This window comes from Ahaetulla prasina, chromosome 6 (genome assembly GCF_028640845.1).
Source record: "Ahaetulla prasina isolate Xishuangbanna chromosome 6, ASM2864084v1, whole genome shotgun sequence".
Lineage (NCBI taxonomy): Eukaryota > Metazoa > Chordata > Lepidosauria > Squamata > Colubridae > Ahaetulla > Ahaetulla prasina.
The window spans coordinates 9,756,213-9,769,841 of NC_080544.1; positions in this window are offsets into that span (position 1 = coordinate 9,756,213).

The window sequence follows — 13,629 nt, forward strand, 5'->3', positions numbered from 1 at the left end:
CATCTGCACAGATGCTGAATGGCCCGTTCTAAACAATGCCAGGACTGCTAGGAAAAGTTCTGAATAATGAGAACATGCCTGTCAAATGTCACATGGAGAAACAGATTGAAAGAGTCATGGGTTTTTTCAGCTTCATTCAGAGGCTGAATGAAGACTGCAGGTTGTTTTGCTCTAAAATAATAGAAATAGAAAATGAATGGGGCAAAATTAGCCAGGATCAGTTTATGAACTCAATGAATCCACTAAGTTATAAAGGACAGGTGTGAAATCCTACGAATGCAGAATATAGAATGATAGAGCTGGAAGGGACCTTGAAGGTCTTCTAATCCAATCTGCTGCTCAAGCAGGAGACCCCATTGCCATTTCAGACAAATAGCTGCCCAGTCTCTTCTTAAAAGCCTCCAGTGATGGAACACTCACAACTTCTGGAGATGAGCTGTTCCACTGGTTGATATTTCTCACTGTCAGGAAATTTCTCCTTAGTTCTCTCCTTGATTAGTTTCCATCCACTGCTTCTAAGATAATTAAAGGCCTGGAGACTAAACCATATGGGTCTGGCTAGTCTAAAGAAAAGAAGAATGAGGAGACACATGATAGCAGTATTTCAGTATTTGAGGGGCTGCCACAAAGAAGAGGGGGGTCAACTTATTTTCCAAAGCACCTGAAGGCAGGACAAGAAACAATGGGTGGAAACTAATCAAGGAGAGAAGCAACCTAGAAAAGTGAGGACAATTAAACAGTGGAACAGCTTGCCCTCAGAAGCTGTGAGTGTTTCATCACTAGAGGTTTTTAACAAAATACTGGACAGCCTCTTTTCTAAAATGGTATAGGGTCTCCTATTTGAGTAGGGGGATGGACTAGAAGATTTCCAAGGTCCTAATCTGTTCCATTCCATTCTGTCCTATCCTGTCTTATCCTATCCTATTTTCTATTCTATTCTATTCTATTCTATTCTATCCTATCCTATCCTATCCTATCCTATCCTATCCTATCCTATCCTATCCTATCCTATCCTATCCTATCCTATCCTATCCTATTCTTTTCCTGCCTTCTGGTGCTTTGGAGAATTGATCTGAAAATGAGATTTAAAACTTTCTTTTAAAACTGGTGGGGGGAAAATCCGGAACAAAAGAAAATGTGAAACATCTCTATACTCAACTCAACTCTACTCATAACAGCATTTTTTATAGGCTAGGAATGATACAATCTTACGATCTCACACCTTAATCCAGGATGTTTACTACGTGCTATCATTCAGAGCAAGATGCAGGTCACGAGTTGAAAGTTTTAAGTAGTTTCATAAACATAATCAGCTAAATATTTATTTCATTAATCAAGGAGAGCCAATTGTAAGACAGACAAGCGACGGAGCTAAGGGCGGCCATGTTTGTTTTCCAAGCTGTTTGGAATTTGTCATTTTTCAACAAAGGTACTGTAAAAATGGAGCTAAATTATGTTCTTTTTTCCTCACGATGAGAATCAGCTTTAGTATATTCAGTGTTAATGTTCTACACTTCCTTCCATATCTCACCTCCATGAAAACTGTGGTAAATATGGAAATACATTTAAATGCAACAGTAAATCAGAAAGGAATTGAGCATCTAAATTATTTCTCAAGGTTGCCATCCCTCTAACAGGAACACAGCTTCGGGTGTAATTATTTTGTAACGTGGAGTAAGGGGAGAAGATAATAAAAAAAATGTCACTGCTCATGAGAGATAGAAGAACCAGACCATATGGTCACATATGTACATTCCAGGGAAAAGTGGGAAAAAGAGGAAGGTATAAAATGTTGGCAGAAAGAGGGGAAAATGGATTATGCTTTGCAGATGGCTGCAAAAGTGAAACTTTTAGACTCTGAACATTTTGCTGGAAATCTTTTTAATAGTAGCATGCTAGAAATGTTGTCTGCATGAATTTTTAAAAGCTTTTTTTCCCTTCTATTCTTTCTTCTTTTTCCCAAGAGAGAAAAAAAAATCTATGAAATGTTTGTGAATGGAGTTCCTTTACAAAGTAGCTAAGAAACAGACAACCTACTCTCTAATAAATAATTTGGTTTCAGAAAAAAATTATCCTGTAATCTACAACTTCTACACTGCAAAAACATATGGGTGACAAATCTTGATCAGGGCAAAGTAATAGATGCAATTTACATAGACTTCTGTAAAGCCTTTGATTCAGTGGTACACGACAAACTCCTTCTAAAACTAAAATCCTATGGCATCTCCGGACCCCTCCATAATTGGATAACTGCGTTCCTGTCAAACAGACACCAAGTGATCAAAATAGGGAGCACCCTATCAAATCCTGTACTTGTTAATAGCGGTATCCCCCAAGGCAGCGTTCTAGGATCAACACTCTTCATACTATACATAAATGATTTTTCTGATTTTATTATAAGTAACTGCGTTCCCTTCGCTGATGATATAAAACTATTTAACACCGTCAACAATGCTGCTACCCTTCAAAAAGACCTTGACTTTGTGTCAGAATGGTCAGAAAATTGGCAACTCCAAATCTCAACCAACAAATGTTCTGTCTTACATATTGGCAAAAGGAATCAGAACACAAAATAAAAACTGAGTGAACATGACCTTGTAGATGACCCTCACTCTGTCAAGGACCTTGGAGTATTTATATCAAATGAACTAAGAGCCAAAGCCCACTGTAACAACATTGCCAAAAAGGCATTAAGAGTTGTAAACCTAATCTTGCGTAGCTTCTTCCCCAGTAATATTACACTACTAACCAGAGCATACAAAACATTTGCTAGACCAATTCTTGAATACAGCTCATCTGTCTGGAACCCGCACTGCATATCAGACATTAATACAAGTGAACTTGTCCAGAAATATTTCACAAGAAGAGTCTTCCACTCCTCTTCTCACAACAAAATACCTTATGTCACCAGACTTGAAATTTTGGGCTTAGAAAATTTAGAAGTATGCAGCCTTCGGTATGACCTAAGCATACTGTTGTGGTCCACCAGCAGCCAGCAGAACTAGCAGTGGAGTCAGATGGTGAGGAGGCTGGGGAGGACCATGGGCCAGTCTTGGACTCTGAGGAAGGCCCAGACGAGGGAGGCAGAGATGGGTCCAAGACAATCTGGGAGTGATGTGCGGACTCTGGAGCCTCCAGAGGTAGACAGCAGAGAGGCAGAGGAAAAGGAGGAGCTTGTTCCTAGTGCACACATGCGAAAAGCTGCCAGAAGGCAAGAGCAGCTAAAGCAAAAAAGGACAACTCGGGAGTAAAGCCAGGAGATGATTGGCCCCTCCCATAAGGCTTAAAAGAGCAGCAATGGCTCTTGGACTCTTTCAGTGGTGGGTTTCAAAAAAATTTACTACCAGTTCTGTGGGTGTGGCTTGGTGGGTGTGGCTTGTGGGCGTGGCAGGAGACAGATATTGTAAAATCTCCATTCCCACCCCAATCCAGGGGAAGGTTATTGCAAAATCCCCATTTCCTCCCAATCAGCTGGGACTCCGGAGGCAGAGAATAGATGGGGGCGGGGCCAGTCAGAATTTTTGCTACCGGTTCTCTGAACTACTCAAAATTTCTGCTATCGGTTCTCCAGAACTGGTCAGAATCTTCTGAAACCCACCTCTGGGCTCTTTGTAAGAAAGCAATGTTGCTACATTGATTTCTAGTCAACATCTCTTGTTTCTGAACTTCATGGGATTTGCCAAGAAAAGCCTTTGGCTGGGTGCCAAAGAAGACAAAGGTTTGTCATAAGACCGAAGAACTTTTTCTGAAGGATTTGTTTTGGAATTAATTTGGACTAAGCTGAGAATGAAGTAATTCTCAGTTGTTCTAATAAACTATGTTTGTTTAGAACTGATTGTATCTGGTAATAACTACTTGGGACTAGGTCTCAACACAGCTCATAAAATCATCTGCTACAATGTCCTGTCAAAGACTACTTCAACCACAACAATAGATGAGCACACAATAGATACAAACTTAAGGTAAACTGCACCAAACTCGATCGTAGAAAATATGACTTCAGCAACAGAGTGGTCAATCCCTGGAATGCCCTACCTGACTCTGTGGTTTCATCCCAAATCTCCCAAAATTGTAACCTTAGACTGGCTACTATTGACCTCACCCCATTCCTAAGAGGTCTGTAAGGGGCGTGCATAAGAGCACCAACGTGCCTACCGTCCCTGTCCTAATGTTCCCTTTAATTGTATTCATTTTATGTATTCAATTCATGCTTATACATATATATTATCTAATACATACTCAACAAATAAATAAATAAAAATAAATAAATAAGGGAGTAGGTGAGATGTCTTTTTTTGAAAAAATATTTTATCTACACTTTGATCAAATTCCTAGGAGGTGGGGGTGGGGTTGGATTAGGAAGTCTGGGTTTGTAATGGGAGAAGAAAAGGTAGAGGAGGGGAGGGAGGGAGGGAGGAAGGAAGGAAAGAAGGAAGGAAGGAAGGAAGGAAGGAAGGAAGGAAGGAAATGAGGAGGAGGAGGTTATTTGTCTCTCCTGTCCTCCAGATTTTTCCTCCACCATTGTTAAAAAAGTTTCAAATCTCATTTTCAAATCTATTTTCCAAAGCACCAGAAAGCAGGAAAAGAAGCAATGGATAGAAACTAATCAAGGAGAGAACTAAGGAGAAACTTCCTGATAATAAGGACAATCAAGCAGTGGAACAGAAATTGCCTCCAGGCTTTTAAGAAGAGACTGGGCAGCCATTTGTCTGAAATGGTCTGGGGGCTCCTGCTTGAGTGGTGGGTTGGACTAGAAGACCTCCAAGGTACCATCCAATCTGTTCTTTTTGTTGTGATGCAATAAGAGCAGAAGAATGACTAAATACAACTTTATTAGAGCTAGAAAATCAGAACTCTTTAGCACAGCTGTTCCCTCAGCAAGCCCAAGTAATTAGAGGGAGAGATTTATAGGAAGGAAATGAAAGGAGAATCATTAGAGATGATGTAAGGGGTTTGGTGCAGCTGATAGCTCCAGACAAGAGATTTGGAAAATTCTAAGCAAAACAAAAAACACCATGAAATGCGCTTATAAAGGGTAATTAGGTCCCTAGCAGTGCCTTTAACAGGAAATCTAAGGTAAATCAAATCCCAATCATTTATACAGTCAATGTAACCAGAAGGTAAATAAAAAATAAAATAAACGGGTATTGCAATTATACCCACAAATTAAATCAAATCAAATTATTGCACAAATAGAATTGTTGGTTTGCAACTAGCTTGGGTCACAGATTGAGGGTCAATCTGGAAATCAATTCTAGTCCTCTCCAAAATGACTGCAGTCTAACCCTGGTTTCAGAAAAAATAATTAGTATCTGTGAATACTAATCTAATGATTAGTATTCAGTGAACTGATAGATTAGATCCAGATCAACATGTTTAGATATTTTATTCATTTGCTCTGGCTTGAACAATTAAAAAGGATTTTAGAGGCAATTTTGCATGATGAAATATTAGCAAAGCAATTCTGGGTTTTTACACTATTGGAATCGAGTTTGACACAGAGCCTGGAAGCTATTAATGCAGATTCATGATTAAAGATGTAAAATTTTATTTGAATCAAGCTATTCTGATGAATATTGTGAAGATAGGCACTTAGTTTTCATGACATCAGTACAGAATTAATCTGCTGCTTCATTTTTCTCAGGGGAAGAGGGTCTTTTTTTTTGCCTCCTCCTCAGTCCAGGACTTTGGCAAGGCCACACATGGATACTGCATCCAGTTTTGGTTGTCACAATATAAAAAGAGGTTGAAACTCTAGAAAGAGTGCAGAAAAGAGCAACCAAGATGATTAGGGGACTGGAGGCTAACACGTGAAGAACGGTTGCAGGAGTTGAGTCTGTCTAGTTTAATGAGGAGAAGGACTAGGGGTGATATGATAGCAGTCTTCCAATATCTCAGGGGCTGCCACAAAGAAGAGAGAGTCAAGCTATTCTCCAAAGCACCTGAAGGCAGGACAAGAAGCAATGGGTGGAAATTTATGAAAGAGGGAAGGGAACCAACCTAGAACTAAGGAGAAATTTCCTGACAGTGACAACAATTAATCAGTGGAACAATTTTCCTCCAGAAGTTATGGGTGCTCCAAAACTGGAAGTTTTAAAAAAGAGATTGGACAACTATTCATCTGAAATGGTATGGGATCTCCTGCCAGAGCAGGGGGTTGGACTAAAAGACCTCCAAGGTCCTTTCCAACTGTATTGTGATCCTATCCTATCCTATCCTATCCTATCCTATCCTATCCTATCCTATCCTATCCTATCCTATCCTATCCTATCCTACATTCCATTCCATTCCATTCCATTCTAAACTCATGATGAATTTCTTTGGCTTAAAGATATGGTAAATCTGGTGACTTGGAAACAGAGGATCTTCTACTGCAGTAGAAAGAAAGTGTCGGGTAATAATGAATAAATTTATGCCTCTGAAGACATAAATGCCTCTGGATAGAAAGTGATTCCATCAATTTCAGCTTCTGTAATTTCAAATTTCAAAATTTATTCTCTTTCTCCTTGATGTCTGCTTGTCCTATTGTGCATGAATTTATTACAAAAAGGATATTTGTGCATTGCATTTAGCTGGGCATTAGGAATGTACAGTTGATGTGCATAATAAATTGGCATCTTAATATATTCCATTAATAACATATAGACCTATATGTGTACATGTGTAGATAGAGACTGATAGGTAATTAGATAGACAGACAGATACTGTAAATGATAGATAGATAGATAGATAGATAGATAGATAGATAGATAGATAGATAGATAGATAGATAGATAGATAGATAGATAGATAGATAGATAGAGGCAAGGATCCACTGCTGCTTTAAGGGTATTATCTGGATCATTGGCTCCTACAGAACATCTCCATGAAGGTTTTAAAAAAGATTAATATTGCCATCTTCTGTGGGATGTACATCACTACAGCCTAGTTAGACCAGAGGGCTGAAGATGGGGCAGCATCCAATATCCTCGTAGTTTAATTATTTTCAAAGAAAGGAAGATGTTTCATTGGCAAAAGGGTAAATATCTCTAAAAATAGACGGTTCCTTCTTTGTTAGGAGCCATCTTTTCCACAGGTCACTTCATGGTCATTTTTCTTTTTTTGATTCTTTCATTTCTCTCTCCCTCTCCCAAATTAACCATCTGCGAGATCCCAGGCAAACAGGGACAATGCAGGGATTAGGATGGCATCCCAGGATAGAACGCTCAGTCAGATTTCAATGCAGCATCCTGCTGAAGGACAAAGGAAGGCAGTTTCTTTGATGAAGTCCACCATATCAATGCTCAGACAGTCTAACAACAGTCCTAATGGGTCAGGAGAGTTGGAACTTTGCATGGCCTCTGTAGGAAAAAGGGAAAAGGTCAGATTCTAAATAAATTTCTGAAGAGCAGCCAGACATTCAGATCACCTCTAGGATGGGTATGGAATACTGTGTAAGGAAATAAGGAACCACCTTTTTGAATTCTGCTGCAAGAAATATTTCATAAAATCAATACTTTTGATTCAGTTGGGGTCCTTGGGAATCTCTGAGCTCAAGGTTCAACTCACAGTTCACTCCTGAGTTGCAAATATTCTCTTCTACCGCTACTTGACTTGAGCAAACAGTGTCTTAAATAATCACAACGCAGATTCCAAGACCTAATGCGAAAATTTAAGACTGTCACTACATTTCTGTGACAGCGTTATGAAGTCCTTAAATGACCAAAACATGAAGGATAATGTTGGGTGGTGGATTATTTTAATATGGACAATTTCATCTCGTTAGCTCATTTGTCTATAGCAATAGCGCCTAGACTTATATACGGCTTCACAGGGCTTTTACAGCCCTCTCTAAGCGGTTTACAGAGTCAGCCTCTTGCCCCCAACAATCTGGGTCCTCATTTTACTGATCTTGGAAGGACAGAAGACTGAGTCAATCTTGAGCCTAGTGAGATTTGAACTGCCAAATTGCAGTCAGCAGAAGTAGCCTGCAGTACTGCACTCTAACCACTGCACCACCTTGGCTTCTTATGCAAAAATAATAATAATAATTAAAGAAAACCTTTTTTTTTAGGGGGTGGAAGATGAAGGATTATTAATGTACAGGAATGATTGAAGTTATGTAATTAAAAAATAGAAATAATTTGAATAATTTGAAATGAAATTGGGGCTGCTCAGCTGCCATTTCAGAAGGGAATGGAAAGGGAGAGAGGAGTAGAGAGAGTGAAGGAAGAAAGTAGGTAGGAAAAGAGAGAGGTAGAAGAGGGGGAAAGGAGAGAAAGAAGAAAGGGGAAAGAGAGAGGGTTAGAAAGGGGGGAAGAGAGGAGTGGGGAAGGAGGAGAGGAAGTAGAAAGAGAGGAAGGATGGAGAAAGTAGAAGAAGGTAGAGAAGGGAAGAGGAAAGGTTGTGTTAAGGAAGGAAGTGGTAGCTGAGCAGGCCCGAATAAGTAACAAATGAAAGTTAATGATTAATGTTGACTAAGAGACTGTACATTGAATATGTTGTTGGAAAATGGAAATAAAACTTTTTTTATAAAAAACAAAAACCTAATATAATCAAACACTTTTTTCTTTGTCTTCACTAATCAATATCTTAAAAAATAAATAACTTGGTATATTGGTGTCTTACAAAAGAGCATTACTAATAAAACTGTATACCAAGCTGAAACCCAAAGTGACTGGGTCCCGTCCCCTGGAGGTTGTTAATATTTAATTAGTCTTTGGGAATTATTTCATTAGGATCCACTTCAGTGAACTAAAATTCTGCATCCTGCCTCCTTTATTAATTATGAATCACTTCCAGCAACTATGAGGGTATTAGGTTATCCTCGCCTTCCTTTTACTTCTTACTTCCAAACCTGAGAGAGCAAACTAGCGAGAGGGAGAGAAGCAAAGCAAATACCTGGGCACCACAAACAGATCACAGCAAACTTCAGAGGTCATTGACAGGTCATTGGATGCTCCTAAGGGCAGGCCAAGTCTATCTGGGTAATATTTCAATAGTAGCCGGCAGAAAATTTAATGAGAAGTGCAAGGTTACTGTAAGACATGACTGCGCTTGTTTTTAATCATTACTGGATGCATTGGCAATATAACAGGCAGCCTGTGAGACTGTCACGGTTCTGCCTTGGCGTTCTCATAGAAAGGAGACGTTGCCTTCCCAGAAGTGTTGTGTAGAGACAACACTTAAAAATTGGAGCTATAAAAAGAAGGAAATCTGCTACCCTCACTCTATGTTCCTTAGTTATCTCACTATCTGACTACAGAGGTGGGGGTCCACAATAGCTACAGGCCTAAATCGGTCAATTTGCCACCTTGTCTTGACCCACATTCTTTTATCAGGGGGTGTATACAGGGGGTGTAGAGTGAATTGCCTGGATGGAGGAAGGGAAAGATGGAAGGATGGAGGGATGGAGGGAGAAATATCAAGAGATAGGCTAGTTAAGGCTCACTATCCCAAACTAGGGACGCGGTGGCTCAGGGGCTAGGACGTTGAGCTTGTTGATCAAAAGGTCGGCAGCTCAGTGGTTCGAATCCCTAGTGCTGCTGTGTAACGGGGTGAGCTCCCGTTACTTGTCCCAGCTTCTGCCAACCTAGCAGTTTCGAAAGCATGTAAAAATGCAAGTAGAAAAAATAGGGACCACCTTTGGTGGGGCGTTCCGTGCGCCTTTGGCCTTGAGTCATGCTGGCCACATGACCATGGAGACGTCTTCGGACAGCGCTGGCTCTTCGGCTTTGAAACGGAGATGAGCACCGCCCCCTAGAGTCGGGAACGACAAGCACGTATGTGCAAGGGGAACCTTTACCTTTACCTTATCCCAAACCAGACCAACCTATTTCCAACTACCATTCAGAATATCAGTTACTTTCAACACCATTATCATCACCCTAATAACCAATCTGTGTGCTAATAAAAAAAAATAGGCAAATTATATCACAAAAAGACAAGATACAAAATTCATTCAGATTTTCTACATCCAGGGCAGGGATTTATTTAGAAAGCAATTCTACCCTTTTAACGAACTGGGTTTTCTACATTCTGCTCTAAGACTGGAGTTCCATGTTTTGAAAGTACTTGGATAAAAACATGGACTTGGTCTTGAATACCTTCCTTTTTTCTCACAGGATCCTTCTTAAGTATTCTGAGTTCAGGATGTTCCACAAAATGAACTAAGGAGAAATTTCCTGACAGTGAGAACAATTTATTTATTTTATTTATTTATTTATTTATTTTGTCACAACATCATACAAAAAGATTATATAGTATATACACATATAAACATATATAGGAAGAAGAAAAGAAAAACAATAGGACAGGAACGGTAGGCACGTTTGTGCGCTTATGCACGCCCCTTATGGTCCTCTTAGGAATGGGGTGAGGTCAATAGTAGAAAGTTTTTGGTTAAAGCTATTAGGATTATGGGAAGAGACCACAGAGTCAGGTAAAGTATTCCAAGCACTGATGATTCTGTTGCAGAAGTCATATTTTCTGCAATCTAGATTAAAGCGGTTTACATTAAGTTTAAATCTATTGGTTGCCCTTGTATTATTGCAATTAAAGCTGAAGTAGTCTTTGACAGGAAGGACATTACAATAGATGATTCTGTGAGTTAAACTTAGGTCTTGTCGAAGGCGACGGAGTTCCAAGTTTTCTAAGCCTAGGATTTCAAGTCTGGTGGGATAAGGTATTTTGTTGTTTTCAGAGGAATGGAGAACTCTTCTTGTAAAATATTTCTGGACACGTTCAATTGTATTGATGTCAGAGATGTGGTGAGGGTTCCAAACAGGTGAGCTGTATTCTAGAATTGGTCTAGCAAATGTTTTATATGCTCTGGTTAGTAGTGTGGTGTTTTGGAAAAGAAGCTACATAAAATTAGGTTTACAACTCTTAGAGCTTTTTTTGCTATGTAGTTGCAGTGGGCTTTGGCACTTAGATCATTTGACATGAAAACTCCAAGGTCTTTAACGGGATGGGGGTCGTCTGTAAGGTAATGTCCATCTAGTATGTACTTAGTTTTAGAGTTCTCTTTTCCTATATGTAAGACTGAGCATTTGCTGGTTGGAATTTGGAGCTGCCAATTTTAGACCAAGCGGTTAGATGGTCAAGGTCGTTTTGAATGATAGAAGTGTTGTCTGTGGTGTTAAATAGTTTGACATCGTCAGCAAAGAGAACACAATTACTTGAGATATGGTCACAAAGATCATTAATGTATAGAATAAAGAGTGTTGGTCCAAGGCGCTGCCTTGAGGAACGCCACTCTTGACAGGAACAGGATTTGATAAAGCATTGCCAATTTTGACCACTTGTTGTCTGTTAGACAGAAAAGCAGATATCCATTTGTGGAGGGGTCCTGAGATGCCATAGGATGTTAGTTTAAGGAGAAGTTTATCGTGTACTACTGAGTCAAAAGCTTTGCAGAAGTCTATGTAGATTGCATCTATTGATTTGCCTTGATCTAGATTTGAAGTCCAGATGTTTTGCAGTGGAGAAGTTGTAAGTTACATGATAACTTTTCCTGAAACCAAATTGTTTGTTGGAGAGTAGGTTGTTAGTTTCTAAGTGTGAGGTAATGGATTGGTTGATGATAGATTCCATGACTTTGCAGGTGACGCAGCAAAGGGAGATCGGTCTGTAGTTTTCGACTAAGCTGGGGTCTCCTTTTTTGAAGATGGGGATGACTGTGGCTAGTGACCAAAGTTTGGGAAGAGAACTGGTAGTGAAAGCTTTATCAAAGATAATACTTAGGGGTTCAGCTATATTAATGGAAAGTTTTTTTAAGAAATATGCACATAGTCCATCGGGTCCAATAGAAAGCGATGGTTTTAAGTTGTGAAGAGCTTTACCAACGTTGTCTTCTGTGAAATCTATATGAGTTAAATCATCATAGTCATTGCTGGTTCGTTTGTGGAATGTTGGATATGTGTTATCGGAGTTAACAAAAACTGAGCCAAAGAAAATGTTGAAGAGGTTTGCTTTGACTGTTTCGTCATTGCATTCTTTGTTGTTAGAATCTTTTAGTGGTGGGATGGATCTTGAATCTTTAAGTTTATTGTTGACAAAATTATAAAAGGCACGATTGGAATTTGTGCGTAGAAGGTTTTCTTCTTGCTTGGTGTGGTAATTTGTGCATTCAGTTTTTATTTGGTTGCATATGTTTCTGTAGCGGTTTCTGAAGTTTGTAACATAGCCTTTTTTGTTTCTTTTCAGAGGATTTTTTTGATTGAAGCTTTTTATTGATATGGGTAGTTTGTTTTCTTGGTCATGGTAGTCATTCGTGGTACATATAATTTAATGACTCTATTGATTTCAAGTAGGAAGACTCTATAGAGGTCATCAGCGGTTATGCAGGTTGCAAACAGATTTTGCCAGTTCAGAAATGAAAGATCGTTGTTTATAAGGTCGTAATTGGCTTTCTTGAAGTTGTAGTTGGGAGTTCTGGTGTTATGACGATTTAAGTATGGACGTATATTGAGACGAAAATCAATCATGCAGTGGTCACTGTTTGAAAAAGGTTCTTTAATTTGTAGTCCGTAAATTGAGTTTGGATTGTTGCAGAAGATGAGGTCAAGGCAGTTGTTGAGTCTTGTATTGTTAGTTACAAGTTGTTCAAGATTGGTCAGTGGAACGGTCAGTGGAACGGTCAGTGGAACGGTCAGTGGAACGGCTTGCCACCAGAAGTTGTGGGTGATCCATCACTGGAGCAGTTTAAGAAGGGATTGGACAGCCATTTGCCTAGAATGGTATAGGGATTCTTCTGCTTGAATTGGGGGTTGGACTGGAAGACATCCAAAGTCCCTTCCAACCTTATTATTCTATGTTCTGAGTGTAATATCTTTTGAAGGGATCAATTTTGCCAGCAGAACACAATGTGAATTGGATAGAATTTTTTTTTAAAGTTCAAAAAATAGTCAAAACTTGAAGTTCTGCCTGGAGCAGCAATCTTTTTTTTTTTTAATTTGCATTTATATCCCACCCTTCTCCGAAGACTCAGGGCGGCTTACACTATGTCAAGCAATAGTCTTCATCCATTTGTATATTATATACAAAGTCAACTTATTGCCCCCAACAATCTGGGTCCTCATTTTACCTACCTTATAAAGGATGGAAGGCTGAGTCAACCTTGGGCCTGGTGGGACTAGAACCTGCAGTAATTGCAAGCAGCTGCTGTTAATAACAGACTGCATTAGTCTATTACACCAGAGGCCCCATCTTCCCATGGTGACCATCATTTGGAGACATCTGCACATGCTCAGAAGCATTCTCCCTCCTGTCATTCAAACGCACATCCCAGCTTTCAGGTGAGCTGCAGAAGTCATTCTCTGCAATTATTATGTGCAAGAGGGAACTCAACAGAGTTGGAAGGGGTCTTGGAGATCTTCTAGTCCAGCCCCATGCTCAAGCAGGAAACCCTGTACCATTTCAGACCAATGGTTATCCAATCTCTTCTTAAAACCCTCCAGTATTGGAGAACTCAATGCACATTTCGATGGTACTAATACTAGTCCACCTTTTCAAGGCTTCCCTCCAAAAATGTCCAAGTGGAGAATGGAAACAGCATCTCACCCCTTCTCCCATCATAGAATTCATTATTTTAATTAGGTTTTGACCTGGACCCTTTCTATTATTTCAAGATATTTCATGCAATACCTG